Source organism: Amblyraja radiata, chromosome 6 (assembly GCF_010909765.2).
Source record: "Amblyraja radiata isolate CabotCenter1 chromosome 6, sAmbRad1.1.pri, whole genome shotgun sequence".
Classification (NCBI taxonomy): Eukaryota; Metazoa; Chordata; class Chondrichthyes; order Rajiformes; family Rajidae; genus Amblyraja; species Amblyraja radiata.
The window spans coordinates 30,284,726-30,311,914 of NC_045961.1; positions in this window are offsets into that span (position 1 = coordinate 30,284,726).

The following is a 27,189-nucleotide window of genomic DNA, read 5'->3' on the forward strand; positions in this document are numbered from 1 at the left end:
CCTGATAACTTGCTCTCTGCGAAACATCTGTAGAAGTTGGTAAGAGTCGTTGGAACATGCCGAACTTCCTTAGTTTTCTGAGGAAGTAGAGACATTGGTGCAGTTTTCTGGTCGTGGGTTCAATATGGTTGGTCCAGTGCAAATTGTTAGTTATATTGACACCTATAAATTTGAATATCTCCACTTCAGCACCATTGATGCTGCTTGGGGCATATACACCATTTTGTTTCCTGAGGTCAATAACTAGTTTTGTTGTTTTGCTGATATTGAGGAAGAGGATGGTGTCTTGACATCATGCTACAATGTTCCCCACCTCCTTCCTGGATTCCATCTCTGCATTGTTTGAGATCTGGCCTACTCATGTGGTGTTATTTCTGTACCTGTAAATGGAGTTAGAGAGGAATTTGGTTGAATAATTGTGAGTGAATAAGGATTATAGTTAGGGATTGTGAATGCAACCTTGTGGGCCACTAGTGTTGAGAATAATATTTGCCACCCATCCATACTGATTGTGGTCTATTGATCAGAGTTGCAGAAGGGGTTGCTGATTCTTAGGTCCTAGAATTTGGAGATGAGTTTGGTTAGGATTATAGTGTTGAAAGTGAAGCTATCGCTTGTTTGCATTCCCTCTCTCTCCATCCATCCCCCTTCCTAGTTTTCTGACCTGTCTGACTGCCCCCTTGATTAAATTTTGTCTCTGTATGCTGCTCCTCGCAAACAATGATCTATGCTACATCCCCTTTGATGTCTCATTTTCACACCTTACACTTCCTTATCTCTGTGTCTCCCTCTCCTCTGTCTCTCAGTCTGAAGAACGGTCTCGACCTGAAACGTCACCCATTCCTTCAATCCAGAGATGCTGCCTGTTCTGCTGAGCAGAATATTATTAGGGGTCCAAAAACAGCCATTTAAAATTATGCTTTTGTTTAACCAAGGGAGCCAATGTAGACCAACCTGAGCGAAAGTGAATAAGACATGATTCAGTTATAGAAAGTAGCCTTTTGGATGATCTCAGGCACACAGGAGGTATAATGTGGTAGGGTAGCTTGGAATGCACTGTAGTTGTAACTGGTACTTGGATGAGAGATTTGGCACCTACAGTAAGTTGAGGTGGAACCTGGATCTTTTGAAGAGGTGGAAAGGGAAGGTGTTAGTGAAGGAATGGAAATGTGTGCAGTAGGTTAACAGGGTCAAATATTGATATCAATATTGCACATGCATTTGTTGGGTTTCAGCCAGAGGAAATGATTTTGTAGCTAGTATTAACATGTGTGGAAAGACCTGAAGATCAGAGCTTCTGTCTTTCAAAATATGTAGCTGGGAACATTTCATACAAGCTGTCTGATAATTAGTGACAATGGAGGGGGCAAAAGAAGTATTAGTAAATCAGGGCACATGTGGAAACTGGCACCATATTTTCAGATGATGTTTCTGAGAGGCAGTGTGTAGCCATTAAACACCAATCTTTGGTAATGTATTTATTCAAGACCTGTAAATGCCAATTTCAGAGAAAGTAGTGATTTAGAGACTAATCATCATTCCTTTGTTGTTGCTTGGGCTGTATCTTGAAATTCTGCATAACACTGCCACGGGAGCATCACACGGCTCACCGGGAAAGCATAACAAATTAATCAATTTAAAAAATATTTCAGTTAGTGCAAAATGTAACTTGCAAAATGTAACTTCCAAATTGCTGAAACTTCTGAACACTTTTTAATGAAAATATCTCAGTTTTAAGTGGGCCGCACGGTGGCGCAGCAGTAGAGTTGTCGCCTTACAGCTCCGGAGACCCTGACTGCGGGTTCTCATCTGTACGGAGTTTGAATGTTCTTCCCGTGACTGCGTGGGTTTTCTCCGAGGTCTTTGGTTTCCTCCCACACTCCAAAGACTTACAGGTTTGCAGGTTAATTGGCTTGGTATACTTGATATAAGTGTAAATTGTCCCTAGTGTGTGTAGGCTTGTGTTAATGTGCAGGAATCGCTGGTCGGTGCGGACTCGTGGGTCAAAGGGCCTGTTTCCGCACTGTATCTCTAAACTAAACAAAAACTAAACTAAATTTAGTCTTCAACCATTTTCTCATTTCTGTTGTTTACTTTTTATACTTTTATGTTTAAGTTCTGAGACAATCAAGGTATCCTTGCAAAATGCTTGGTGGTTGGGAATATATTATTTCCTTAATTTCCTGCTTCATAAAAAAAATTCTACCTGGAAATTCATCCAATATCAGAAAGGTTAAATGTAGCAGTGTTATTAGCTTCCACTATATCCCCAAAGATCAATATACAGACTCGGAGGCAGAGGACAGTAAAGGGGATAAATAGTTGGCGGGGCAGTGGCTGAACCCTCCAGATCAGATGCTGTCTGACCCATAGAGTTCCTCCAGCACAATGTCTTGCTCAAGATTCCAACTTTTGTAGTGGCTGGTATCTCTAGCTATGATATTCTCCCTGATTAGTGATGCAACTCCCCAACCTCTTTTACAGCCCTCTTTATCACATCTGAAGTATTGAAATCGTAGAACGTTGAGCTGCCAGTTTTGCCCCTCTATTTAATGGCCCTCATAGTTCTGTGTACTAATCCATATTCTTTTGCTTTGCTATAATACTCCTTGCAATGAAATGAACACATTTCAACCAATTAGTCGCATTGGCTGAAAAACGATTCTCAACCCGAAACATCACCTTTCCAAGTTGACCAGATATGCTGCCTGAACTGTTATCGAGTCATAGAGTGATACAGTGTGGAAACAGGTCCTTCGGCACAACTTGCCCACACCGACCAACCATGTCCCATCTACACTGGTCCCACTTGCCTGCACTTGGTCTATATCCCTACAAACTGGTCCTATCCATGGTACACAAAAATGCTGGAGAAACTCAGCGGGTGAAGCAGCATCTATGGAGCGAAGGAAATAGGCGACGTTTCGGGCCGAAACCCTTCTTCAGACTGATGGGGGGTGGGGGGGCGAAGGAAGGAAAAAGGGAGGAGGAGGAGCCCGAGGGCGGGGGGATGGGAGGAGACAGCTCGAGGGTTAAGGAAGGGGAGGAGACAGCAAGGGCTAGCAAAATTGGGAGAATTCAACGTTCATGCCATCCGGACGCAAGCAACCCAGGCGGAATATGAGGTGCTGTTCCTCCAATTTCCGGTGTTGCTCACTCTGGCAATGGAGGAGACCCAGGACAGAGTGGTCGGATTGGGAATGGGAGGGGGAGTTGAAGTCCTATCCATGTACCTGTTTAACTGTTTCTTAAACGATGGGATAGTTCCAGCCTCAATGACCTCCTCTGGCAGCTTGTTCCATACACCCACTGCCCTTCGTGTGAAAAAGTTACCTCTCAGATTCTTATTAAATCCTTTCCCCTTCACCTTGAACCTACGTCCACTGGTCCTTGATTCACCTACTGTGGGCAAGAGACTCTGTACATCTATCCCATCTATTCCTCTCATGATTTTATACACCTCTATAAGATCACACCTCATCCTCCTGCACTCCATGGAATGGAGACCAAGCCTATTCAACCTCTCCCTATAGCTCACACTCTCTAGTCTTGGCAACATCGTCATTTTTTTTTGTGAACCCTTTCAAGCTTGACAATATCTTTCCTATAACATAGTGCCCAGAAGTGAACATCATATTCTGAGTTGAGTTACTCCAACATTTTGTGTTTTTTTCAGTAAATCAGCATCTGCAGTTCCTTGCACCCCGCTGTGTTCATTAACCTGGCCCTGAAATTAGAATATTTATTCGCTTCCTTCAATGAAATAAGGGTTAAAAACATCTAGTTGTAAACCTTTTGGTAAATTGAAAAACAATAGCAAGTATTAGAAACAATATAGGCAACTATTAAAGTTGTTTTATTTCAAAGTAAGAGTTTTTGTACAATTTATTTTAGAGAAAGAGTTAAGGGGAGAATATTGCAAATGTTACTATATGAACCACTTAACACGAATAGATACTATAATCATCCCTTCATTGAGAGTACCGTGACAAAACTTATAGGTATGAATTTTAAAGCAACAAGTCCTGAATTCATTAATTGACAGGTGCCAACATTAGTTCTAGGTTTCACAATGTTGGACTTAACATACAGTACTAGAATTGCTGAAAGTTTAAAGAGTGATTGAGGGTATCACAATATCGTCATGCAAACTGTACTTGAATCCAGGGATTACCCATGGAATCTTTTTACAGAAGACAGAGTAGTCATCGTCAGCTTGTTGTGGCCACTGAAATTATCTAAAGCCTTTTCTGTTTTTAAATAATCTGCATTAAACTACATGTAAAAATGTGACATTACCACATCGACGTGACGTGCAAAGTACGTGTGGGTCAGAGGATTTTGATGAAACGATTGGAAGAAAATTGTTTTGTTACTAGTCCACCAACAATGAAAAACAATCAGATTTAGTGCACAAGTTGATGAAAACAGATTTTAATGTTTCCTACGTTTATGCTGTAAAAAAATTTACCGTCGCAAATTGAAAATGCCAGAAAGTTTAAAAATAATCACCTAGTTTATAATATGTTTAAGAAGGAACTGCAGATGCTGGAAAATCGAAGGTAGACAAAAATGCTGGAGAAACTCTGTGGGTGAGGCAGCATCTATGGAGCGAAGAAAATAGGCAACATTTCGTGTCGAGGCCCTTCTTCAGACTGATGTGAGTGGGGGGGGGGGGGAGAAGAAAGGAAGAGGTGGAGACAGTGGGCTGAGGGAGAGCTGAGAAGGGGAGGAGAAAGCAAGGACTACCTGAAATTAGAGAGGTCAATGTTCATACCGCTGGGGTGTAAACTGCCCAAGCGAAATATGAGGTGCTGCTCCTCCAATTTACGGTGGTCCTCACTCTGGACATGGAGGAGGCCCAGGACAGAAAGGTCGGATTCGGAATGGGAGGGGGAGTTGAAGTGCTGAGCCACCGGGAGATCAGGTTGGTTAATGCAAACTGAGCGGAGGTGTTGGGACGAAGCAATCGCCAAGCCTACACTTGGTCTCACCGATGTAGAGCAGCTGACACCTAGAGCAGCGGATGCAATTGATGAGGTTGGAGGAGGTGCAGGTGAACCTCTGCTGCACCTGGATAGACTGCTTGGGTCCTTGAATGGAGTCAAGGGGCAAAGTAAAGCAACAAGTGTAGCATTTCCTGCAGTTGCAACGGAATGTGCCAGGAGAGGGGATGGTTTGGTTTCCCCAGCATTTTTGTCTACCTAGTTTATAATAACTCGTGTTTAATTTATTAAAATAAATTTCAATTAGGCTGAATAAATGCAAATTAACAGCTGCAAAACCACTGAAGTGAATTGCTGTCTGCATAGATGTTGAATATTCTCACCAACAGCAGATCCTTCAATCCTATTGAATGAAACCACTGAACATTTCCTCTTTCTCACAAAACCTAAAATAATTGTAAGTGATAAACAGGGCAGCTAACTTTACATTTTTTGATTTCCACAAATTATAACATATATATTGCATGATTCTTTCATTGAGTTTTCTAACTAAAATATATATTTTAGTATCTTAAACATTTTTAATACATTGCTTGGGTAAAAAAAAAGTACCTGTAGTTGAAATGCAACAATAACAAATGTCCTCAGGCAGAATCTGTAAACATTTAAAATCAGAATTTTTACTCATCCTTCTGCATGCCCATAAATTTTTCATGCTGCTGTATTTTTGTGTTGTTTTGAATTTTTTGTCCAAAATATGTCTAGAAAATGTCAATTTTCACGATACTACCTTGAATGAAAGGAAAATCTGAGCTCGCTAGCAAGTCCGAATAGTTATGTGATGTGAACATGTGCATATCTTTGTGACCTAACTAAAGATACCACATCAACCTCTTGGGTGGTGTAAATGTTTTACAGGATGTTTTTTTTACTCAGTGCCTGGTTTCTAGTTAATTATTTACAAAAATCACTGGCAGCAGATTATTTGGAGCAACTATTTAAAAATTTGTAAAAAGTGCTGAAAAATGTTTCGGAGAGAATGGACACAATAATACATTTAAACATTTAGACTCTTATAGGTTCTTAATTCTTTGAGTAGCATCTTTTCATGATTGCATTGACATTTCAACACACTCGGCAGTATTGGAACTAACCCGCATTGAATCATCACAACATTCATATTGCTCAGAGGTGAAAAGAGAATAGCACAGGATAGTTGCAGAATTTTGCCCACTTTTGATGAACTAAATGGATGGTGTGTTTTGTCCTGTCGTCATATCAGAGAGCGGAGGAGGGAGTCGCCAGAAAGATTGGCGAAACCTATACATTATTATTTTAAGAAATGGCTGTAGCGGTTTTCTCTCTGGTTTGCACAGAGTTCTCAGCTGCTGCCTCAATTGCCTGCTGAGCAATGAGTTAGTGCTTAGAAACTTAGAAACATAGAAAATACGTGCAGGAGTAGGCCATTCGGCCAATCGAGCCAGCACCTACATTCAACATGATAATGGCTGATCGTCCTAAATCGGTACCCCGCTCCTACATTTTCCCCATATTCCTTGATTCATTTAGCCCTAAGATCTACAGTATATAATAATAATAATAATAACTCTTTCTTGAAAACATCCAGTGAATTGGCCTCCACTGCCTTCTGTGACAGAGAATTCCACAGATTCACAACTCTCTGGATGAAAACGTTTTTCCTCATCCTAATCCTAAATGGCCTACCCCATATTCTTAAACTGTGACCCCTGGTTCTGGACTCCCCCAACATCGGGAACATTTTTCCTGCATCCAGTCTGTCCAATCCCTTAAGAATTGTATATGTTTCTATAAGATATCCTGTCATCCTTCTAAATTCCAGTTAATACTAGACTAAGTGGGACCCATTGGGTCCCATGTTCACACGGGAGGGCTGGTCCCCCGACGCAATATTCCACCTCTCCACCAATTCAAATATTGGTGGCCTGTGGGGGGGGGGGGGGACGACATTTTCCAGCACTTTTTAAATAGTTGCTCAAAATAATCTGCTGCCAGTGATTTTTGTAAATAATTAACTAACAACCAGGGCATTGAGTAAAAAATTCTTGGGGTGGCAGCTCAGTCCCTCAAGCCTGATGTGGTGGCAGCTCACTCACGGCTGGTGGGCTGGCAGTTAACTCACGGCTATTCCTTGAAATTCCATTTCAAGCAGGGTGCAAGACCACCAAATTCAAGTGCAGTTTCTTACCACTTCGTATAGGGTGCAAGGCCACCAAATTCAAGTGCAGTTTCATACCACTTCAAGCAGGGTGCAAGGCCACCAAATTCAAGTGCAGTTTCATACCACTTCAAACAGGGTGCAAGGGCACCAAATTCAAGTGCAGTTTCCAACCACTTCAAGCAGGGTGCAATGCCACCAAATTCAAGTGCAGTTTAATTCCATTTCATGCAAGTTGCAAGGCCACCACATTCAAATACAGTTTCATACCATTTCAAGCAGGGTGAAACCATCATAAAACCACCATAAAACCATACAAAACACCACACTCACAGTTCAGTAGATATTCAGTGTGTTCAGTTGATTCACAGCTCAGACAGAGTCATGACCTCTCCCTCCCCCATCATGCGGAGACTGAGCCACGCCCACACGTCCTGGTTTTATAATCCCTCCCCCTCCCATCGGAAAAGGCATGGCCTCTCGTGATTGACAGGAGAGAGATTCTCAACATGTTTTAAACATTACTAACTCTTTTATTTTTCATTGATGGGAAGAATCCTCTGCACCTGATGAGCGGAGGGGGACTGAGTAAGATGGCCAAAAATCACAGCCATAAGTGGTAGCATTTAATCTAAAATCAATATACAGTGCAAACAGGGTTGTCAAGCTTAGACCAAACAACCATTTGCAGTGCCTTTTACTTCAACCCAAAACACCCAAACAACCATTTGAAGTGCCTTTTACTTCAACCCAAAACCACCAAACAACCATTTGCAGTGTTTTTTACTTCAAACCATAACCCCTAAACAACCATTTGCAGTGCTTTTAACTTCAACCCAAAACTCCCAAATAACCATTTGCAGTGCTTTCACTTCAAACCAACCATATTTTCATTTTCAAACCACATTAAGGACACTCAAGATCAGTAAAACCACACTCACAGTTTAGTAGACATATGTTCAGTGTTATTCACAGCTCAGACTGAGAGACGTGATCCTCTCACTTCCCCCATCTTGCAGAGACTGTCTGAGGCACAACACCTCCGGGTTTTATAGTCCCTCCCCCCTCCCACCGGCAGGGGCAGCGGAGAGAATGTCAACATTTTTTAAACATTAATAACCCTTTTATATTTCATTGATCGGAAAAATCCTCTGGTCAAACTCAGCAGAGGGCGATTTTGAGTGAGGTGGCCAAAAATGATGGCCGTAAGTGGTGGCATTCTTTCAGAAATCACGAAACACTAAGTCAGAAAGTGGTCAAGATCTTAATTTTAGTTATATAGATAAACTCAGTTGATCCATTCTTTGGAAAATGGACTTTGCTTAGAAGTAAATACCCCATGGATGCCACACAGGCTGAAGGAGTAGGGGAATTGGTTGAAGAAAGTGAGGGGAAATTGGAGAAGGTTTAAACTGTACAGTGTTCAGAAATGCTGTGGAATGGTCAATTGAGAAACCGGCCATGATCAGGCTTCTCCCACAGATCTCAACATCTATTACAAAAAAAACAGCCATTTACCACTACTGCTGGAGCACAAAAAGGAGCATCTATTAATTAACATGGGGGTTGCAAAGGGATCCTGACAAAAATAACATCCCAAAAGTGACCCTTTAAGGGTTCCTAATTTGCTGCATAGTTTGTTCCTTGCCTTACCGTTATTGAAAAATAAAGGTCATAGGTTAGTAAGTCAGAACATGTGCTGCACCTGCAGATGTGACCATCAGGCTGGAAGAAGACCAAGCTGTGGTAATCAGTCACTGATTGGTGACCTGCCAAGCACCCATTCACTGTTCCTTTACTCACTTGCCTTCCCTTTTCCACTCCATTGAGTGAGAGGGTATGTTCAAGCTGATGAAGAACTGTACCCACTGGAGTCATGTCCCTTGTTCAGGAGGACCACAGAAATGTCCAGGGGTTACATTGAAACATAGAAACATAGAAAATAGGTGCAGGAGGAGGCCATTCGGCCCTTTGAGCCAGCACCGCCATTCATTGTGATCATGGCTGATCGTCCCCACTCAATAACCCGTGCCTGCCTTCTCCCCATATCCCTTGATTCCACGAGCCCCTAGAGCTCTATCTAACTCTCTCTTAAATCCATCCAGCGATTTTGCCTCCAATGCCCCTGTGGCAGGGAATTCCACAAATTCACAACTTTCTGGGTGAAAGAGTTTTTTCTCACCTCAGTCTTAAATGGCCTCCCCTTTATTCTAAGACTGTGGCCCCTGGTTCTGGACTCGCCCAACATTGGGAAATTTTTTCCTGCATCTAGCTTGTCCAGTCCTTTTATAATTTTATATGTTTCTATAAGACCCGCCCCACCTCATCCTTCTAAACCCCAGTGAATACACTCCTGGCAGAAGGTTATCAAGGAAGGATACTACATGAATAAAATCCAACAATACTCGCACTTGGTGAATGCTTCCTATTTTAGCAAATCCCTGTGCCCATTCTCTAAAGCATGGGCGTGAGACGTTATCTCTCCATAACTACCAAGCTTGGGTGATCTTCCTAATATAACAATGAGCAGCAGACACTGTGATGTGGCAAATATCTACAACAGCTTGCCAGATTTATCCTGAGGCTAAGAAGTTGAGAATAGCAATAACCTTGACCCTTTAGGATATAAGCGGTCCAGTCACATGCATGGCGGTGTATCTTAGATTACAAGTGATCTAAGATTTCAGTGAGATCTGTCTTGGTGAAACTTATCCAGGCGCGTGCCGTGAGTAATTACCGTGAGTAGGCAGTCAGTCGGCTTTTAAAAAAAAATCTTAAACCACGCATGTGCAGATTGTTCTCTCCGTAAAAAATAAAAATAAGTAACAAATCAATTTTCCCAAGGCTTCTAAATCTCCTTAATTTTTTAATTACTGAATGGGTGGGGGATGGAGGATGAAGGCAGGTGGAGAGATAGTGGGTAAAATGGGAGCACACCGGGACGTTGAATCAGTTGTCATCTTATTGAATGACAATACTTGTTCAAGGGACCAATTGGAGGGAGAGTTCATTTCACAGCGTGTGGAGAGTCTGTGCCAGAGGTTAAAGATGCGGTGAGGGCAGGAGTGTTGAGAAGGAGGGGGTCGGAGATCATGTCAGACTCACTCACCGCTGCCGCAGCGCTCCGGGCACGGACAGCAGAACTGGCCGCCACATCCGGGGAGGGAAGCAGCTCGGGTGCCTGGAGTGTGCTGTCGGAATTTAAGGATTTGCGGGAAGCGGCAGACATGAGTGAGGCCGGCGAGTGGCAGGAGAGAGGTTGGCAGACAGGGAGCACTGCCAGAGGTGTGCGGGGACCGGCGGAAGGGGCTGGCCGATCCCGGGCGGCCACTCACAGCCACCCGAGCTAATTCACTCCCCGGCCGCAATGCGGTGGCTCCGTGCCCGGAGTGTTGCAAGTGGGTTACTTGTCCCGATCCCCTTCTTCACAATGCTCCTGCCCTCCCCGTAACTTTACCCAGGGTAGACTCCCCAAACACTGTGAAAGGAGCTCTCTCCCCCCCCCCCCCCCTCCCCACCCCCGGAAATATGGTATTAAAAACCATAAAGCACCAAGAAATGTCCTTACCGCGTTATTGGTACACGACCAGTAAGGAGATGCATTTTGAGCATTGCATTGCTGACTTCATTAGAAGAATGTTTACATTGGGAATCTGGGCCATGCACAAATAAAAACCTTGCCAAAGAGTAAGTAATTGAAATTCCTCATGGGCACTGTTCTACTCCAGGCTAATCGCTCTACTCCAGGTTAAAATGATTTTAAAGTGGTTCAGAGGCACAGCTAGTGGAACTGTATGTTAACAGCTGCAGCGACCAGGGATCACTCCTGACAAAGGTATTCTCTGTTGGAGTTTGCTAATTTTCCTTGCAAACGTGCAAGTTTCTTCTGGTTTCTCTGGTCTTCTCTTCATCCCAAAGTTGTGCCAGTTCAGTTTGTTTATTTGCTGCTGTAAATTGCTCCTAATCAGCAGGTGAGTGGTAAAATCATTTGGAGAAAAAAATGGAATTAGTGTAAATAACAAAATCATTGCTGACTTTGTGGGCCACATGGTTTGTTTCTGTGTAATGCGATTCTATTACCTTAAACTACACTGCACTTTTTGAGAGTTGTGCAAAGGAATTTCAAGGTTCTGAAGTTAATTATCGTGAGGTGCCCATGCCACACACAGATCTACAATATTGTCTTTTCCATGTCCAGAGGAATAGCTGGCTTACAATCAGTGCCAGGGAAATAGTACAGGGAAGAACACTATGATGGAAGAACTTGATTCCACTTGAATAGTTCAGATTCTGAGTAGTACCTACAGCGCATGTGGAAAGAGCAGTCACTGCAGACAGACTGGCTACAGAAGACAAGGAAAAGATTATCAGAACTTCCCTGTTTCCTATGTTTTATAAATAATGAAAATAGTGAAATAATGAAAGACTGGGACAAAAATCAGATTTTATTTTCTTCAATCAGTTTTATTTTACAGTGTTGTTCATCATAAAAATGTGACGGATATAACTGAATGCAATGGCCAAAGAAGAGGAAAAAATAAATTAAGTTCTTTAAAAGATTGCGCCAAACATATTTTTCCCATAGTAGTGATGTTCATCTATGTGAAACAACATTCAAAGTTGCAAACATTTAAGTTTTATAATTGGGTAGCCATCCTCTGGAATCAGCAACTAAATCTTCAGGTGATATTGCGACATTGCATGGCTCTCAAACACATTTCTTTCCCAAGCATGAAGAGGGACATTGGCTCGTGGGATGACCGATATGGAGGCCTTTGTGGCCGGCAATAGCTGGGACTGTAAAAAGGCGCCTCTTGCATATGGACTCGGAGGGCTGTTCAGTGCATACTGGCCGGGGTAATTGTGCTTATGTACAGGAATAGTCTTGTTGAGCTGTATGCAAAAATGTATTTCACTGTACCTGGTGCATGTGACAATAACTAAACCATTGACCATTGTTTTGCAAGTAGAGGACAACTATTCTTGATCATCCAAACACGACCAGCAAATTGGCCGTTGTCAATCCAACATTTGCCTTTCTTGTCAATTTCTCACCTATTCTGTCATGTCAACTGAGCCACCAGGCAGAAGAACAGATGCAACCAGGCCTATGGAATTACTGAATGAGGCAAGTTTTTAGCAGGATAAATTGGAATGAATGGAAACGTAAAGCTCTGTCCTCCCATCCAACATTATTTAGTAGATTTGGGCTCATAAAATACCTACATGAGCTCAGCTCTGGACTATTCCACACAACCTAACCCAACTTATCTTGATCATTAACCAAATCAGATCATTTGTGGCAAAAAGCACCAGGTTAAGTGTAATAGGAGTCTTAATTCTGAGAGTCATCGAAGACTGAATTGTAATTAATGATGCCTTTGATAATGTCATCCTATTTTACAATTATAGTACCAGGATTAACAGCAAGGTAGCATTAAACAAAAGAATGAAAGAAAAAAATTAATTGATTGCCTCCGACTCTTATTGAACCACACAGATTTGCAGCAGCAAAGAGACTCTGGTGTCTGCCTGGCATTTTAACAGTTTAAAATAAATCAACAAAGTGCTCTCCAGATAAATTGTGTTCTTCTTTCATTCAAATATTTAACCATTTTTTCTTTACTGATGAAAAAGTAATTACCTGAATTATTTCTCATGGTAATATATTCTACACTCCAGCAACTCTGCAAAAGTAATATCTGTTTATTTTTATTTTGCGGTAACATTTTAAAATTGATGACTCTTCATTACTGATACGACAATCAGAATAACTTTTCCCTCCATCTTGCGGTAAAAACTCGAATAAATAATCTCTGATGTAAGGTCCAGCATAAGTAATCCTGGTTTATCAAATCTCCATACAATCTGCAATTTCTCATTATTAGTCTCAATCTGTTGAACTCATGCTGAATGGATTTGATGACTTTCATCTGAAGATCATAATGTCCAAAAGGGCATACAGTGCTCTAACTGTTGAATATTGCTACGCATGTACAAGCACTTGGTCAAAAATATGTTTTTTATAGGATCTTATAGGAAAAAAAGAGGAAAGATTTAAGGGAGGCATTTCAGAGCAGAGCTATGGAGAGCTAAGGCCAGTCAACTGTGGCTCTTATATTATAGAAAGAGAAACAGGCCGGCATTAGTTGTGTGCTAATATTTTGTTGAGTTATGGTACCTAAGGTGATTGCGAAGAGGTTAGGGAGGGATAAGACTTAAAACAGAGATGGAAATTTTAATATTGAGAAATTGCTTAACCACAAGCTAGAGTAGGTCACATAGTCCAGGTAGGTGGGACAAAGAAAAGTTTGTGGAGTTAGGTCGCAGCATTATATTTGGATGTCCTCAAGTTTACAGAGTAGAATATGGAAGATTGGCTAAGAGAACAGGAGGTTCCCACCTGCTTTAAAAGGGCATCAAGAAGAACAAGACGATGTGCCTCAATGACTATTGACCATTACATGTCTGTGGCGATGAAGTGCTTTGAGAGGTTGATTATTTCTTTATTTTATTTATTTATTTATTTATTTATTTATTCCGAACAAGTAAAGACATTAAAGACATTAATAGTAACAAAATCGAAATTATCAAACAATTGGACATTACAATCAATATTTACAAAGCAATGAGATGCTGGAGAGAAATTTGCAGAGGGAGGGGGAGGATCCAGTGGTCATGGTCCATGTGGGGACCAATGACATAGGAAGGACGAGGAAGGAGGATCTGCTGAAGGAGTTTGAGCAGTTAGGGAATAAATTAAAAAGCAGAACCTCGAGGGTACTGATCTCCGGATTGCTACCTGAGCCACGGGCCAAATCGGCGAGGGTACGTAAAATTAAAAAGCTGAATGCGTGGCTCAAAGACTGGTGTGGGAAAAATGGGTTTGGTTTCTTGGGCCACTGGCACCAGTACTGGGACAGGGGGGATCTGTTCTGTAAGGACGGACTTCACCTGAACGGTGCTGGGACTGGGGTCCTGGCAAATCATATAACTAGGGCAGTAGAGAGGTCTTTAAACTAAGTAGCGGGGGGGAGGTATCAAGGGGGGTAATAACGGCAGGGGTAGAGGAAATAGAGCAGGGTATCAGTGGGGAAGCGGAAAATCAAAATGTGACAGGAGGATCCAGAATGTGTGAAGATAAAGCTCTAGATGTAAAAGGGGCAAAAACGGAAAGGAAGGGTAGTAAAAATCATCTGAAAGTGCTTTATCTAAATGCACGGAGTATTCGAAATAAGATAAATGAATTAACGGTGCAATTAAGTATATATAGTTATGATATCGTGGCCATTACGGAGACATGGCTGCAAGGGGATCAGGACTGGGAGTTAAATATAGAGGGGTACTCGACAATTAGAAAAGATAGACAGGAAAGAAAGGGAGGAGGGGTGGCCCTTTTAATAAGGGAGGGAATAACGGCAATAGAGAGGAAGGATATTGCGTTGAAGGATCAGGATAGTGAAACAGCTTGGGTACAGATAGAGAATAACAAGGGGAAAAAAACACTAGTGGGTGTAATTTATAGACCTCCAAATAGCTGTGACGCTGTTAGTCAGAACATAAATCTGCAAATAGTTGACGCATGTAAAAAGGGAACTGCTGTAATCATGGGGGACTTCAATTTTCATATTAATTGGGCAAACCAAACTGGGCAGGGTAGACTAGAGGAAGAGTTTATAGAATGTATTAGAGACGGGTTCCTAGAACAGTATGTCACAGAACCGACAAGGGGGGAGGCAATCTTGGATCTGGTCCTGTGTAATGAAGCAGGATTAATTAAAAATGTCATAGTTAGGGACTCGTTGGGAACAAGTGACCACAATATGGTCGAATTCCATATTCAAATAGAAGGGGAGCAGGTTGAAACTCAGGCTAGGGTGCTTAGTCTAAATAAGGGGGATTATGAAGGTATGAGGACTGAGCTGATCAAAGTTGACTGGGATAGCAGACTCAAGAATAAGACGGTACATGAGCAGTGGTGTACGTTTAAGGATCTACTGTATAACCTTCAAGAAAAATTTATTCCTATGAAGAAAAAAAGGGGTAAGGGTAAGAACAGTCAGCCATGGCTCAGTAAAACTATAAAGGATAGTATTCGGCTGAAGGCAAGGGCATATAAGGTAGCCAGAGATAGTGGGAGGGTAGAGGATTGGGAAGCATTTAAAGGTCAGCAAAAAATAACTAAGAGATTAATTAAGACGGGGAAAATAGACTATGAAAGGAATTTAGCGAACAACATAAAAACTAATAGTAAGAGTTTTTATAGCTATATAAAAAGAAAAAGGGTGGCTAAGGTGAACGTTGGTCCATTGGAGGGTGAGATTGGAGAGTTGTTGGTGGGGAACATGGAAATGGCAAAGGCATTAAACGAGTATTTTGTATCAGTCTTCACCATAGAAGACACAAAAAATATTCCAACGCTGGATAAACAGGGGGCGGTAGGAATGGAGGAGCTAAATACTATTAAGATCACCAAGGAGGTGGTATTAGGGAAATTAATGAGACTGAAGGAGGATAAATCCCCTGGGCCTGATGGATTACATCCAAGGGTCTTGAGGGAGATAGCGGTGGGGATTGTGGATGCATTGGTGATAATTTTCCAAAACTCCCTGGAGGCAGGAACGGTCCCAGTGGATTGGAAAATGGCCAATGTAACACCTATATTTAAAAAAGGAAGTAAACAGAAGGCGGGTAACTATAGACCGGTTAGTCTAACATCGGTGGTGGGTAAAATGTTAGAGACAATTATTAAAGAAACACTAACGGGGCACTTGGATAAACATGACTTCATCGGACAGAACCAGCATGGTTTTGTGAAGGGGAAGTCCTGTTTAACGAATCTGCTCGAATTCTTTGAGGAAGTAACAACCCGGGTGGATAAAGGGGAACCGGTGGATGTGGTATACTTGGACTTCCAAAAGGCTTTTGACAAGGTGCCACATAAGAGACTATTGCTAAAAATAAAAAATTATGGGATTGGGGGTAATATATTAGCATGGGTAGAGGATTGGCTAACAAATAGGAAGCAGAGAGTGGGGATAAATGGTTCATACTCGGGATGGCAACCGGTAACTAGCGGGGTTCCGCAAGGGTCGGTGCTGGGACCCCAGTTGTTCACAATTTATATAAATGATTTGGAGGAGGGAACCAAGTGTAATATATCAAAATTTGCGGACGATACAAAAATGGGAGGAAAAGTAGGGGATGAGGAGGATAGGAAGAGTCTGCAAAAGGATATAGATAAGCTAGGTGAGTGGGCAACAACTTGGCAGATGAAATTTAATACTAATAAATGTGAAGTCATTCACTTTGGGAAAAAAAATGATAGGGCAAGTTATTTTCTAAATGAGGAGGAGCTGCGTTGTAATGCAACGCAAAGGGATCTAGGGGTATTAGTACATGAATCACTAAAAGTTAGTATGCAGGTGCAGCAAGCAATCAGGAAGGTCAATGGAGTTTTGGCCTTTATTGCTAGGGGGATTGAGTATAAAAACACGGAGGTCTTGCTGCAGCTGTACACAGTATTAGTGAGACCACATTTGGAATACTGTGTACAGTTCTGGGGTCCATACTTAAGAAAGGATGTACTAGCCCTGGAGGCAGTGCAGCGAAGGTTTACAAGATTAATTCCTGCAATGAGGGGATTGACATATGAGGACTCTACTCTTTGGAGTTTAGAAGAATGAGAGGCGATCTCATTGAAACATATAAGATCGTGAGGGGCCTTGATCGGGTGGATGCACCGAGGATGTTCCCAATGATCGGGGAAACTAGAACTAGGGGACATAGTTGCAGAATAAGGGGGGGCTCTTTTAAAACTGAGATGAGGAAGAACTTCTTCACCCAGAGGGTGGTTAATTTATGGAATTCACTGCCCCAGGGAGCAGTGGAAGCAGAAACGTTAAATATATTTAAGTCTAAAATAGATGGTTTTTTAGCTGCCAAGGGGATAAGGGGCTACGGGGAGAGGGTAGGGATATGGACCTAGTTATGGTTAGTATAGTAAGACCTGAGTGATCTCCTGGACAAGTGTCGATCGCCTGGATTGGGGTCGGAGAGGAATTTCCCGGATTTTTTTCCCGAATTGGACCTGGGTTTTTATCCGGTTTTTTGCCTCCCCCAGGAGATCACGAGGTTCTTGGGGTGGAGAGGGGTGATAGCGGTATAAAGGGGAGGGTAGTGTCTTGTGTTCTGTGTCTTGTGTCTACTGTTTGTGGGTAAGTGTGTCTGTTTAGTGTTCAGCCATGAGCGAATGGCGGTGCGGGCTCGACGGACCTGGTGGTCTACTCTCGCACCTACTTTCTATGTTTCTATGTTTCTAAGAACATAAGCAAAGTTCCAATGTCCAACTCTGTGTCTGTACAAGCTCGAAAAGGAGTGAGAAGAAGAATAACTTATTAAATCTCACCCCTTTTCCCCAACACTTCTACCATATTTAAAAATCAATTAATTACTAATAATAATACTACCCTAGGCAATTTCCCATAATACCTACAGGCATATATATACATACAACTATTATGTACATACAAACTTCATATCTGAAGTACCCAAACATAAGTAAACAATAGTAAAGCAAGAGATAAACACTAACCCCCACTTGTCAACCATCCCCTCCATCCCTGTACCCCTTGAAAACTATTTTTTAATATATCATTTTAAAATGATTCATGTTTGTGCATTGCATTATGGCGCATATCAACTCCTACCTCGACAAAAACCTGGACCCACTGCAGTTCCCTTACCGCCATAATAGATCAACGGTCTCACTGGGTATGCACTCCGCTCTGGAGCACGTGGACAACAAAAATTCATGTCAGGCTATTATTCATTGACTACAGCTTGGCATTTAATACCATCATCCCCTCCAAGCTGGTTACCAAACTCTCAGATCTGAGTCTCTGCGCATCCCTCTGCAATTGAATCCTCAACTTCCTCATTCACAGACCACAGTCAGTTCGTATTGATGGAAATGTGTCAGCCTCGATAACAATCAGCACGGGAGCACCTCAAGGCTGCATGCTCAGCCCCCTGCTGTACTCACTCTATACTCATGACGGCGTATCTGGACATAGTGCAAACTCCATCATCATGTTCGCCGATGACACCACTGGGACGAATCACTGATGGGGACGAGTCAGAGTATAGAAGTGAGATCGACCGACTGCCCAAATGGTGCCAGCACAATAACCTGGCTCTCTACACCAGCAAAACGAAGGAACTGATTGTGGACTTTGGAAGGGGTAGGATACAGACCCACAATCCATTTATATCAACAGGTCGATGGTGGAAAGGGTCAAGAACTTCAAATTCCTGAACGTGCACATTTCAGAAGATCTTTCCTGGTCCCAGCACACTGGTGCAATCATAAAGAAAGCACATCAACGCCTCTACTTCCTGAGAAGACTACGGAGAGTCGGTATGTCAAAGAAGACTCTCTCAAACTTCTACAGGTGTACAGTAGAGAGCATGCTGACTGATTGCATCATGGCTTGGTTCAGCAACTTGAGCGTCCAGGAGCGGAAAAGGATGCAGAAAGTTGTGACCACTGCTCAGTCCATCATCGGCTCTGACCTCCCCACCATCGAAGGGATCTATCTCAGTTGCTGCCTCAAAAAGGCAGCCAACATCATCAAGGACCCAAACCATCCTGGCCATACACTCATCTCACCGATCCCATCGGGTAGAAGTTACAGGAGCCTGAGATCTGTTACATCCAGGTTCAGGAACAGCCTCTTCCCTACAGCCATCAGGCTATTAAACTCGCAAACAAATAGACTCTGAACTGTAACAGCCTATTGCATTTCATCTCCTTATTTATGTGTATATTGAACTGATCTGTTCTGTATTTTTGCTTACAATATTCTGTTGTGCTGCAGCAAGCAAAAATTTCATTGTCCTATCTGGGACACATGACAATAAACTCTCTTGACTTGACTTAAAAAGCTTCAGACTGGTTAGGGATAAGGGAAACAAGAGATATAGACAATGATCTCTTATCCCTAACCAGTCTCAAGAATGGTCTCGACCCAAAACGTCACCCATTCCTTCTCTCCAGAGATGCTGCCTGTCCCGCTGAATTACTCCAGCTTTTTGTGTCTATCTTCGGTTTAAACCAGCATCTGCAGTTCCTTCCTACAAACCTGTATTCCTAGGTTTCTCTACCGTACAACACTCTCCAGGAAACTACTATTTACCTGCCCTGGTTTTCCTTATCAAGATGCATCAACTTGCACTTGTCAGAGTTAAATTCCATCTGCCATTCCTTAGACACTTGCTCAGTTGATCCGAATCCTTTTGTAAACTTAGTTAGCATTCTTCACTGTCAACTATATCATGAGTTTGATGTCATCGGCAAATTTACGAAGCATTTAATTACATGTATATCCAAATTATTAATCTGGATGACGAAAAACAGTGGGCCTAGCACAGATCCCTCTGGCACACCACTAACCCCAGACTGATCAGAAAACAACCCTTTGTTACCACCCTCTATCTATATCCACCAAGCGCCAAAGAATCCAGTTGGCTAGCTCACGCTGAATCCTATGTGATCTAACCTTCTGGACTGGCCTACTATGTGGGATCTTGTCACTTTCACTGAAGTACTTATAGAAGGAGTCCACTGCCCTGCCCTCATCAATCTTCTTAGTGATCTGTTCAAAAAATCAGATCTGTTTTAGCCTATCCAAATATAGGCTGGTAGGGCTGCTGCCTCACAGTGCCTGGGAGCTGGGTTTGAACCTGACCTTGGGTGCTGTCTGTGCAGAGTGGGCACATTCTCATGTAGGGTCCTCTATATATTGATTAGGTAAACTTTCCCGGACGCACGTCAAAAATTCCACCCTGTTGCAACCTTTTGCACATAGGTATCCTCAATCAATATAAGGGAAGTTAAAATGATCTACTTTTGCAATTGTATTATTATTACTGCTAACTGCAATATCCTTGCATAATTATTCCTCTAATTTCCACTGCCTATTAGGGGTTTTATAATATAATCCATCAGTAATCATCCTCTTCTTATTACTGTTCCATATAGCCTCTCTGGATGATCCTTCAAGAATATCCTCCGAATGTTTTACTGCCATAATTTCCTCCCTAGTCAAAAATGCAACTCTCCTCCTCTCTTACATATAACTCTATCACATCTGCAGTATCTTTACCATGCTAGTTCTGGCCCTCCACTGATCATCACTTGATTTCAACCACAGTTCTTCTGAGTTCTCTGGTAGTCAATTTTAATAGAAAGTCTATGGATTCAAACTCAATAGGTTTCCATTGTATTTCCAATCACTTCTCGACTTGATCAATGGCTCGAACTTTGGAACCAGATCTATCTTTCGGACTGTTTAATTTAATTCTGAATCACCCAACCATTTAAATCAATATCACGTTTTTATGGCAGCTATGTGTTTTTAACAAAGATAGATGTTTCTTCCTATGCAAACTTTTCCAATGTCATAAGTTGGGAGGAAGTTTAGTAATCATAAAATAATCAATTGACAAAATTAGCGTGCGTGAATTGCAAATGTTTCAAACAAAACTATTGATCTACATTTAATACTATCCTACACACACTTTGGTTTATATTTACAAGGTTAATTACTTCCATTAGTTCTTTAGAGACAGTAATATGGCCCAGCAGGCTGATAGAATGGGGACATTGGATCCATGTGCAACAACTGTGTGTAGATGCAATTAATCCCTTTATGCTGCAGCAAGAGAATTGCTGACAAAAACTGAGGAGAGATGGGGTCTTAGAAGATGCATTGCCTGAAGGGATCCATTGGAAAATAGCACAATCCAGAAATCAGAGGCATTGGCACTTGTTTTTTTGCACCAATTACTCATAAAAGCACATCTACCTGGGCATGGGTCAATTTAGTAATCACTAGCAAGGTCAAATTGTGCACACAAAAAGCTGGCAATGGAGGAGGTAGCCCCCGCATTTCCTCTCTCTCTCTATCCCTCCCCCACCCAAGTCGCACTAGCTTCTCATTTTCACCCGACAAACAGTTAACAATGGCCTGTTTGCTTTATCATCATTACTTTTATGCATATCTTTCATTCAATGTTCTTTATCTCTCCACATCACCGTCTATATCTCTCATTTCCCTTATGCCTAACTTGTCTGAAGAAGGGTCTCGACCCAAAATGTCACGCTTTCCTTCTCTCTAGAGATGCTGCCTGTCCCGCTGAGTTATTTCAGCTTTATCTTCGGTTTAAACTAGCTTCTGCAGTTTTTTCCGACAGATCTGCAGTTCCGTCTTACTCAAATTGTGCACATTTGGAATTATTTCAGGGCACTTCACTTTAACCAGCTTGGTGTAACATATGCACAATACCAAATATTACAGATCATGCAGTGCATTTGAAAGAAATAACAGTTGTGATTGTTGCCCCGTTTCATCACACAGACCAGCCAGCTCATGATCGATTCCATTTACTTTTTGCAGCCTTTCCAGATAATGAAGTAGCATTTTTGCCCCAGTCATTCCCTCTTTCCTTCTCTCTTGTTGGCAATAGATACCAAACCTTGTAAACACCTACCACCAGATTCAGGAACAGCTTCATCCCCTCTGTTATCAGACTACCGAAGGGTCATCTGATGAACTAGGATGTAGCCCTGGTCTTCCAACCTAGCTCTTGGTTGACATTGGACTTTATCTCTGTAACTGTAACACTATAATGCTCTAAAACTATACCCTACACACTATTATTTTTTCTTTGCACTACCTTTTGAACTGTGGATGGTTTGATGGTACTGATAGAGAGTATGATTTGATCTGACTGGATAGCATGCAAATAAATGTTTTCACTGTACCTTGGTACATGTGATGATAATAAACTAATACCAATATTTTCTCTCCATTTCTCTCCATGTTTTAGCTTTTGTGCAACCTGTGGCTTTCACCATGCACTAGCCAAAAAAACCCAATAGCATGAGGTGGAAATGAGTTGGCAAAGGAAGGTTCTGCATTCCCAACATGACGTCCTGCATGCAGCATCTGTTTTCAGTGATCAGCATTATACATGATTCTTTGCCCAGATCACTTCTGTGCTGCAATTAGTCATCACTGGCCCCTTTGATCAGACCACAATTTATCAGGGTTGAATTATCACTAGAATTGCTCAGGCTAGATGACAGCGGCAGTGACAGAATAGCTTTGAGCATTGATTGAAGCTCCGTTTCTGTTTATGTGCAAAATGATAGTTTAATGAAGGGTGTTAATGCGACATGTCTTGGAAATCTGTACATGTTTCCAGTCTTTTCACATGATTCTGACATCCTAATGTGCCTTTTCCACGTAAGCGACTTTTTAGGCGACTACAGGAGACTAGGAGGTTGCCACAAGTTGCCACATGTTCGCTGGAGGTTGCCGGGGTGTCGCCTGCATGGTGGTGAGTAGTTCCCGCATTCTCGTAACATGTTGAAAAATTGGCAGTGACCAGAATTTTGACGCCATGGAGAGCAGCGAGAATTCTCGTAGGTGCAGTGGTAGTGCGTTGCCAGGAGGTCGTAGGTTGTCATAGGTTGTCGTAGGCTGACCGGTGAATTTCATTGGCTCATTGGGGAAAAAAACGTAACAGTAGTTTTCAGAACCAAGAATACCGACTGGTAATGTTAATATCCGCAGAGCTTCACAGCCGTGTATCTCTGGCTTCATAAAAGTTGTCTCCACTCCTTCTCCCCACCCTGTCTCCCCCTTCTCCCCCCTTCTCTCCCCCTCTTTTAAATGACTTACGTGACCCTTCCCGTACACTGTGCTTTCACGTCTTAATTACAGCGCCAACCTTCCTGTTCATCGTGGTGTGTGTCTGCACCACATTGGCTTTGCACCATGTGAATTTCACTCAGACAGCGCTCCCCCCGCTTGCCTTGTCCCCCGCCTGCATAACTGGCTGGTGAAGGAAGTGATGTGTGTGTGTTCCACTCTGACGGTCGCCGTTCCAGTCACGGGTTCTTCAGCGACCTGCTACAACTTGACAGTCGCTAGCAGTCGCTTGCAAAATCACCTAAGTGGGACAGGCCCATAACGCTATCCTGCAAATTGCGTGAGTATTGTCATACTGAGAGCTCTACTGGATGGCATTTACAACAGATAAACGAGACAGGCCAACCATTCAATTTTAATGTAATTAAAACTGGGTGTTAATGCTACATGCAGCACTTTTTTTGAACTCCAATAAAAGGGTGAAACAATATTTCTATGCACATGCACCTGTTCTACCTTCAGTGAAACTGTTGTTCATACAAAGCATTCTCCATTTTATGTGAATGGACTCTAGCTGTAATAGTAACCTAACACATAGTTGGCTGACAGACACAAAATGCTGGAGTAACTCAGCGCTTCGGGCAGCCTCTCTCTCCGTCTCTCTCTCTCTCTCCCCTCTCCCCCCTGTCCTGCTACGTTTATAGTTTGTATACCCTCATTATTGCCTCCTCCAAAGCCAACAATGGACCACTGTGGGCTCTTTGTCATCAGTGCCAGCTCTGATCTGTGCTGCACTTTTTCATACCTCTAGTTTCCCTCTCCCCTGACTCTCAGTCTGAAGAAGGGTCTTGACCTGACACATCACCCATTCCTTTTGTCCAGAGATGCTGTCTGACCCGTTGAGTTACTCCAGCATTTTGTGAGTATCTTCGGTGTAAACCAACATCTGCAATTCCTTCTTACACAGCTGGATGTGTAGGGAAGGAGCTGTTTTTCACTCATAGCAAACAAATATATCAACCATATATCAAGCTTTTTGAGAGAACAATAACTTTAAAATTGAATGGTTGTCTAGTCTCATTTATCTGTGGTAAATACCATCCAATGGAGCTCCGAGTATGACAATTCTGTGGCAATTTGCAGGATAACTTTAGGCTGTCAGAATCATCTGAAAAGACTGGAGACCTACAGCTTTCCAAGGCCAATGAGAGACCTTTTTATCCCCCTTTTACTGCACAAAGTATAAGGGTAATATCTCTCACATATATCTGACAAATTGCTTCTCATTATTTCCTATTTTTTGGGGGGAATTTCAGCATCGATGGCTCATTAGTTATAGAAGCAAAGTATAGTTTTAGGGAAAACTTTTCATACTTGTTTGACCACTTCCTTGTCCATTTCTGTGGAACAGCAATGTATTCCATGGTCTCGAGAAGATTAAGAGCTTTTGCAAACGGTAATAACAGATATGCCCAGCTTCATTTCAATTAAAAATGTCGGGATTGATGTTATCCTTGCCAACCGGCAAAAAACTGTCTGCAATTAAAATCAACTGGTTGATTTAGCTGTTGATGCCTTTCTTGAATCTGACGCTTCAATTTTAACCACCTGCTCCATTGACCATCTCCAGTACGGGGTTAGTATTGATGGCACTGCCCTGAGCTGGTTCATTTCCAACCTCAGAGATAAGATAAGATAAGATAAGATAGAATTTATTGCCACACAACCAGGGTCGGTAGAATTTGGGTTGTCAGCAGCGATACAATAATAAAGAACACACAACCACAATAAAAATGTAACACAAACATCCACCACAGCATTCATCACTGTGGTGGAAGGCACAAAATTTGGCCAGTCCTCCTCCATTTCCCCCCCGTGGACAGGACCAGAGTCCAGAGTCAGTCCAGGATCGGCTCTTCCTCACCGGAGACCGCGGCTTTAGATTGTTGTAGGCCGCAGGCCGGCGGTCGAGATTTAAAGTCTCCGCCGCAGCCAGAAGCACCGCAGACTGCAGGGCCGGCGGTCGAAGCTCCCCTCCAGGGGTGATGGTAAGTCCATGCCGGCCCCGCGGTAGAAGTTGGCTGCGGGCCGGCAGTGATGGCTTCTTCTTCCCCCGGGTCCCCCACGAGGGATCCCGGGCTGTAGACGCCGCACCAGCTGGACTTCAGGCTGCCGGCTGCCCCGGGCCAGCGAAACGGAATGCTCCCCTCCAGCGAGCCCCAGCGAGGGCTCGCCCGCTCCACGCCGAGAGTCCACGCTGCGCCCGCCGCTGAAGCCCAGGGCGCGTCTCCAGGAAAGGCCGCGCCGATCCTTGTTGTTAGGCCACGGGGGAGGAGACCTGGAAAAAGTCGCCTCTCCATGGAGGAGGCGACCGAAGCGGTTTCCCCCTTACCCCCCCACACCACCCCCCACACAAAACACACAAAGGAACATTAAATACACACTTTAAAACATACTAAAAAAAAAAAAAAGTTGAAAAGACTAACGCGCTGCTGACATGGCTGCACACAGAGGAGCGCCCCCTACAGAGGTAGGAGTTTCTCTACTAACATAGGCAACTCTTTCTCCTCCCCAGCTAGCCTCTGCTGTGGGGTTCCACAAGATTCCATCCTTGACCCCATTCACTTCTCCCTGTATATACTCCCCTTAGGCCAAGTCATTCAAAGGCACGGCATTTCCTTCCATTGCTACGCAGATGATACAAAACTCTATCTCCCCCTGAAGCCCCAAAAACGATCAAATCTACTTAACCTTATCCACTGCCTCGAGGATATAAAGTGTTGGATGGCCCAGAACTTCCTCCAACTAAACGAGAGTAAGTATGAGGTCATCCTTCTCGGCCCCTCGGACTCAATCAAAACAATAGCAGGCAGCATTGGAAGCCTTACCCCACTACTCAAACCTCACGTCAAAAACCTTGCCATGATATTTGACTCAGCATTGAAATTTAACAAACAAGTCAATGCCGTGGTAAAAGCTAGTTTCTTCCAGCTTCGGACGATAGCTAAAATAAAACAATTCCTCCAGCTTGATGACCTCGAAAAGATCATCCAAACATTTATCTCCTCCCGCCTCGATCACTGCAACTCCCTTTACACTGGCATCAGCCAATCTTCCCTGTCCCGCCTGCAACTGGTCCAAAACGCCGCAGCGAGACTCCTGATGGGCACCCGAAAAATGGACCACATCACCCCGATTCTGACCTCTCTCCACTGGCTACCTGTGCGGTTCCGAATAAATAAAAAAATCCTTCTTTATGTTTACAAAGCCCTTACGGGCTTGCCCCCACCTACATCAAAAGTCTGCTTACCCACCACACCACCTCCAGGTCCCTCAGATCGGCCGACTTGGGGTTACTGAACATCCCGCGGTCTAGGCATAAGCTCAGGGGCGACCGCGCCTTTGCGGTTGCAGCTCCTAGACTGTGGAACAGCATCCCACTTCCAATCAGAACTGCCCCCTCCATCGACTCCTTTAAGTCGAGATTAAAAACTCATCTTTACTCTCAAGCCTTTCTTGACGTCCTCTGTGTGTATTTATGTATTTACTTAATCTATGAACCAATGTTGTATAACGTTAGTACCTCCACCAATGTAAAGCACTTTGGTCAACGAGAGTTGTTTTTTAAATGTGCTATAGAAATAAAAGTGACTTGACTTGAACAAGCACATAAGTACTCCACGTAAGTGCTTAGCTGAAACCAATGAGATCTTCCCGTAGGTATGGAGATTAGCCCCAGATTATGGCATTAGACCCTGATTGCAATTTAACTGGATGGAGGTGTCTCTTTGGCAATGAGTGGTCCATTACTGCCTAGAGTTCCACAGCTCAGCAGTTTGACAGGACAAAGTTGCAAGGCCCACAACCAGGTATTCCCTAGGTCACTTATTTCTTACGCAGCGATCAATACAGTAACGATTGTGCGTACATCTCTGAACTCCTTCTGCACTAAGAAATTCATTGTTTCTGGAGATGCTGTTATTAGGCTTCCTGATGTTACAGCTGCTACTCAGCTGGAAATTGTACAAATCTGTCTGAAAATATGAAAGCAGGGCCAGGCGCATCCTTAATGTCACAATGTATTGAAATCTGATGATGCTGCAGGTAGCATCTGTTCGCAAAGGAAATACACTGCCTTGCTGAGGTCACAATCTGTAAAACATTTTACAATCAGCAATACTGATTAATAATTACATCTCTACAGTGCCTTTTTTTTGTCGACAAAATGGTGTCAGTATACATATTTGTTCCTTGCTGTTGGTGTCTATAGCAGATCGTTGTCCTATATGCTGTTTACGGGCCTTACCCCCTTACTTAATGATTACAT